Source organism: Camellia sinensis, chromosome 11, assembly GCF_055761805.1.
Source record: "Camellia sinensis isolate YWXY chromosome 11, ASM5576180v1, whole genome shotgun sequence".
In the NCBI taxonomy this organism is placed as follows: domain Eukaryota; kingdom Viridiplantae; phylum Streptophyta; class Magnoliopsida; order Ericales; family Theaceae; genus Camellia; species Camellia sinensis.
In genome coordinates, this window is record NC_138971.1 from 47,509,968 (window position 1) to 47,515,967 (window position 6,000).

Here is a 6,000-nt window from a genome sequence, read left to right on the forward strand (position 1 = left end):
TATGAACCTTATTCGGCTTCGACAACTTATTCAGCAAAACATTACACCGCAACATTGCTTATTTAGCACATTATCTGGCAATATTGCTCGGCACTAATACCTCGGCATTTCGGCATTTCGACATCTCGGCATCTAGGCTTGGCACCTTTTTTCACAAGCATCATTGTTTATACATCTTGCCCGATACAGACATGTTACTCGGCACATTAACATTATTCGGCACGTTATTTGGCAATGTTGCTCGGCACTACTATCTTGGTCTAACACTAGTATCTCGGCTTGCCGAAATCTACATCTAAAAATACTAGCAGATTCGTGTCAACTCAAGGAGTCCAAACCTACTAACCTGAGGAGCTAAGAAGTAACCAAAGTTCTCTGATAGTTGCGAAACAGACCAAATTGCAGAAAACTAAAATTTTCCAAATCGTCGAAATCAAGTTTTGGCCATACCAGTATGAAGTACTCATTAAGCCTAGTCCAACATAACAAACCACGTCAAAATCAGAGCTAAAACGAAGCCGTACGAGCTAGGTGAAATTTGCCTAGAAATTCACTTATTTTGCCGAATAAGACGACCACAAGTTGGCAAACAAAAGAAATTATTGTGTACATTATAGCTAAGTTACATAATGTCATAGCCAAACAATCAAGTTCAAATATATAATGTGCAAAATATATACACAAGGATATGTTATGGAAACGTGGTTTAGTATTATTATTTCACCATGAGAGCAAAAGTTCAATTCTCACCAACAATTTCTTTTTATTTTTTGCTGAGCAATTATCCAGTGCTTCGCGGAGCACTATTCTCAACTGATCTGAGCCATCAGCTCTATTTTGGCTACAATTATGCCATCAGGAGTCCGATTACAACAATCCAATGGTCGTTTCCAACTATTTGGAGCCTTCTGAACACATTCGTACGGTCTAAGTTTGCAAGTTCTAAGTCGCATGTTGAGATCAATACATCGGCCAATCGGGAACATTAAATGCAAAATCAGATGTCAAATCCTATTCGATCGGCATGCAATTTTAGCGGCAGGATGTTGGGGCGAGGAAATAATCCTCCGTCTTCCCTGATCATTCATTGCGTTACTTGTGTTACCTTGGCCATTTATTGCCCACTGGGACATCTTAGTCAATTTTTCACTTTCCAATTGGGGCATATCAGTTGATCATCATCTCGGCACCTCTGCTATGCATGCATACTCGGCCAACTTGGTCCAAACATTATAACGATATTTACTTGAGTTACATACTCCCGCTTCTTTTCACACAGCTCCAAGCAAGCGCCAGTTTTGGGGTAATACATGACACTTGGCAGTTCTTCGCATATTTTTGCGCCCCGTCATTCTTATAGTTTTTACAGCTTCCCACTTTTTTGGCTGATATATCTACATTACTTAATCTATCTTTTTTGGTTCAGGCAATCATTTTCGTGCCCGGCACATAGAAATATCTCTAGCTCGGCACGAAAGTCCATATTTGGACACAATCTTTACACTAGGCAATATACTACACCCTCGTCCATGGGTTATAATACCGCGGCCTACACCCTCATCCGGGGGTTATAATACCGTGGCCTACACCCTTGTCTGGGGGTCATAAGACCGCGGCCTACACTCTCGTCCGGGGGTCATAATACCGTGGCCTACACCCTCGCCTGGGGGTCATAATACCGCGGCCTACAACCCTTACCCGAGGGTAACAATACCGTGGCCCATCGTTATGATTTGTTTGGAACTCATATGATATAATTTCATCCTATGATCGCCATCCTTTATTTAACCTCTCTATACTATATTCCTTTCTGGGTTTTAGCTCACCCCCTATCCTGTGATAGACATATATACATTTATACATACATTCAAGACATACGTACATTTATACATACATTTATACATACATTCAAGCATACATGCATTCATACAGTCATTCATTCATACATTTTATTCATTTATCCAGAGTGTTCTTTATCAAAATACCTAATAGCTATTTGAACAGTGTAACTCAGCAAGAAAAACTCTCATTCCTTCTACCGCAGACAATGAAAGTTTTGGGAAAATTGTGGGAGCCAGAAAAAAATATATATCGGCTTATTGGGGTTAACTCAAACAAGGCCTACAATGGGTCCATCCCAAATAAATATCACACCCCCCCATCTATATAAAGGGGAGGCATCCCAAAAGAGAAGGTATGTGCTCTCTCTTTACACTACACACCAACACTCTTGATTTCTATAGCTTCATTCTTTCAATCAAGTGACTAACTTTATCATTGGAGTGTCTCTGGCTGGCAAACCCAGTTGGGTGGCGCCGACTATGTTCATCTTTGCAGATATATAGGGGCAAAGCTTATCTCCTCGTTGGATCTCTACAATCCATGTGAGAGGATTTTCCTGGTCTTATAGAGCCTATTACTGGGCCTTATGGTCATAGGTGATAGCTAATCAAACAATTATTTAGGTAGCCCATGCCAACTATGGATTGGGCTTTCTTAGGCCATGCCCATCAGTAGTCTCTCATTCTTGAGTGCAGCTTTAGTCCAATGAAGGTAATAAGAATAGCAAGGGTAGTCCCCCAAGTCGTGGAGAGGGCACTGATCGATCGACCGTCTTATAGTTGGGGAGTGAAGAATCCGAACGCGAGGGCTGACTGTTGATGCGGGTCATGCGGGCAAGTTGTGGAAGTATGGGAGATTGCTGAAGTTGGTTGACTGCTGAAGGTGGTTGAACACTGAAGCTGACCGACCAATGAATCTAACCGACCGGTAGGCTGGTCGATCGATGGACCTAACTAACCGAGGGTTAGTCGATCGATGGACTTAACCGACCGAGGGTTGGCTGATCACCCTCCAAAATGTGGTGTTATGGCTAAGCACTTGAATGCATCTATGGGGAGCGAGGCTCGAGGAATAGTGATTCACTTCATGACATGATATGGATTGGACGTGGAGCATAAAGAGAGGACTGGTAGTTAGGGGAATTAATTTTGTCCGTCCACGTGGAAGAATCCAGTCGGTTGATACAGATTTGAACCGTTTGGGATGTGAAGGGTTTCTGAAGGGCATGAATTTGAAGAGTTTTGGCCATTAACCTGTTGGTTTTCCTCTTTCTCTCTACACTCAGCAATTTTCAAACTGGCAAATTTTAATCACGATTAGTGGAATATTGGCAAACCCTGGGCCTTCTCACTTGTGCTATTTGTATACTTGATTGTAAAAAACCAAACCATTCCAGACTTATCATCTTTTGTCTTTCCTAACTCCCCCATCTTTAATATCTGAAATTTTTTAGCTCCTGTTTCTGAAGCAATGTACCGTAACGTGAAAGAGATGGCACAAGAGAACACTCATTCTCTGATCATTGACCAACTGGGGGACGATGATGGAGTTGGCTTGGCAGAGAAGTACATGGTGAAGGAAATAGTGGAGAGGAGGGTCGAGAGACCACCGCACCCAATTCCGTCGACCATGGTATCAGCTGCTCAACCTATTATCCAAGTGGGGCCTGGCCATTGACACACCAAAGCGGACAAGTCGACGCTAACAACATTGGATCTAGAAGAGATCCCAACAAAGTACCAAATCCCTGAAAATATAAATCTGAGGCTTCTTACAGCGGAAGAATGAGCTTCTGATGCCAAGTCAATGGAGTTCTCGCAATACGAAGAGGCGCTTCATGGGGGTTTAAGGCTACCGCTCCCCTAACTAGCCGTGGATATACTGAATCAGCTGGAGGTGGCTTCATACCAACTAGTGCCGAACACTTGTCAAATCCTGTTCACGAGTGCTATTTCATAGCCACAGGCTATGGAAGGGGAGAAGATGACAACAAACAAATTCTTCTTCGGCTATAAGGCGTCTGGCCAATAGGAGATGTAGGTGGCCCTATAAGTAGTGTCTAGTCGAGGGCTGGTGACTGGTCTGCCCTCCTCAGTGAAGAGATGGAGGACCAAATGTTTCTTCGTATCTCTAAATAGAAGTAGGGGAGTTTGCACCACCTGGAAGATTTCAACGTAGTCAATGGAGCCCACCTTAACTACTACAGAAGAGAGGAGGGTGCAGATGGTCAAAAAATTCAAGGACAAAGAAGGGTTGAAGTAGGACGACTTAGTGAATCCTTCAACTCTATTTGCTCTTGGGCTGGGTCCTGAACCAACTGAAGGGGATCATACACCTAAAGAAATGGAGACAAGGAGAAAGGCGCATGAGGTGGACAATTGGCGAGCGTTCACGGCGACGGAGAAGCAATTGGGCCCACCTTAAAATCATACGTCTACAGAGCCGCTCGCCCTCTCCCAAAAGACTTGGCTGAGCAGGACTTGAAGAACTTTGTTCCGTTTGAGCCTCTAGTGGATCCCTTCAAGTAGAAGAGCAAAGCTGAGTTAGAGTGGCTGAAAAAGAAGAGAGCTGCTCAAAAATATGGTGAAGATGGGCAAAAAAAAAAAGGCTAAGGAGGTGGTGGCTAAGCAGGTTGTAGTGGCGGGAGAAAATGAGGAGGAAATGTAGTAGGTTGAGCCTCTATAGCCTAAGGCAAAAGCTGAAGAGGCTGAGGCAGACCCCCCTATTGCTGAGCTGATTGAGCTAGGAGAGTCTAACGACAAAGGAATTGATCAAGTGGCAGTCCCCCAGTAATCAGAGAAGGCAGATACTGCTGAAGAGGCAGCAACAAGTGCTGAACAAATGGCGGAGGTTGAATGCAACCAATCATAACTTGGGCAAGCTTTGCCGTCAGAAGAGTGAGCATCGCCGCCCAGTATCTGAGCGCCGTGCTCGGCATGTGTAAATACCCTATTTTTTACCGCCCTTAGGACTTGGGTGCTTCATTCCGAACACTCGATGATGAAATATTATACTGTGTAATCTTTCGAATCTTCAGCAAAAGAATTCAATTTTGAGTTTCTAATCCCAACCTTACACCCCATTTTGACCAAAATGTTTTAGACCCTTAAAAATCCTCTTTTCAAAAATTAAGACCCGATCGTGTGTATTTTGGTTCGGCCGACTCTCAGTGGCAACAAAACCAAAAAATGACCGACATGCTACTTTTTTGGGCCTGTCGTACAATTGATTAGCCGACTAGCAGACCATGTTCAGCAAATCAGATATTTTGCAGCAGCCACTTGCTCTCATGCACATGCTTTGGACTAGCTGTCTTTGTGTCAGATATTTCTGACGTGAGAAGTTGTTTGTCTATAAATACAACACCCCCCTTATGGTTTGGGGTTAGAAAAAATCTCCAAGAGCCTATAGTTTGTCCAACAAACTTTTCTCCTCTCTTGCAATATACATACACAATAGATACACCACACGAGCTTAAACTTGAAGCTTTTGCTAAAGTTCTTGAACATAATTTCAGCCCTTTAAGAGTGCTTAGTTTGTGGTTTGTGGTTTGTGAACTAAGAAGCTTTTTCTCTTTTTCAAGAGGTAAACTTTGACCTTTTTCACCATTTTTTCTCTCCTTTTTGTTTTTATTTACATAGTGATTTCAGAGTAATTCTTGAGCTTAAAATGTGATTAAAACCTCCTTAAAAGTGGGTGGGCTAGCCATCTTTCCATTGGCTAGCTCACTAGTTGTATATCCTTTGCTTTCTGTCATTTTTTTTTTTTTATTTTTCACTTTCTTTTCACTTCATTTGATTAAATTTCAATACCTTTTAGCACTATTTTAAGACTTGTTTTGTGTGATATGATTTGAATATGGGCTTATAAAAGGGTCCTAGTCCTCCCCGCTACATGTGCTCTTACTTCTTATGCTTTGAATATCACATTTGTGTTGTTGTAAGTCCTCTCGGATTTGCCATGTATAGGATATAGTGGCCAATCAGTTGAGTTGATCGTCTTTACCTTGTTATAGCTTTACTTGGAACCTTGTGGTTATGTGAGAATTAGAGCTTAGGCTTAGCCATCCCGCCACAAGTTTGCTTATCTAGCAATAAATTTCTTGCTTTCATATTCTTGTTGTCCACCTTGAAGCTAGGTAGTAGCTTCCGTGTTCAA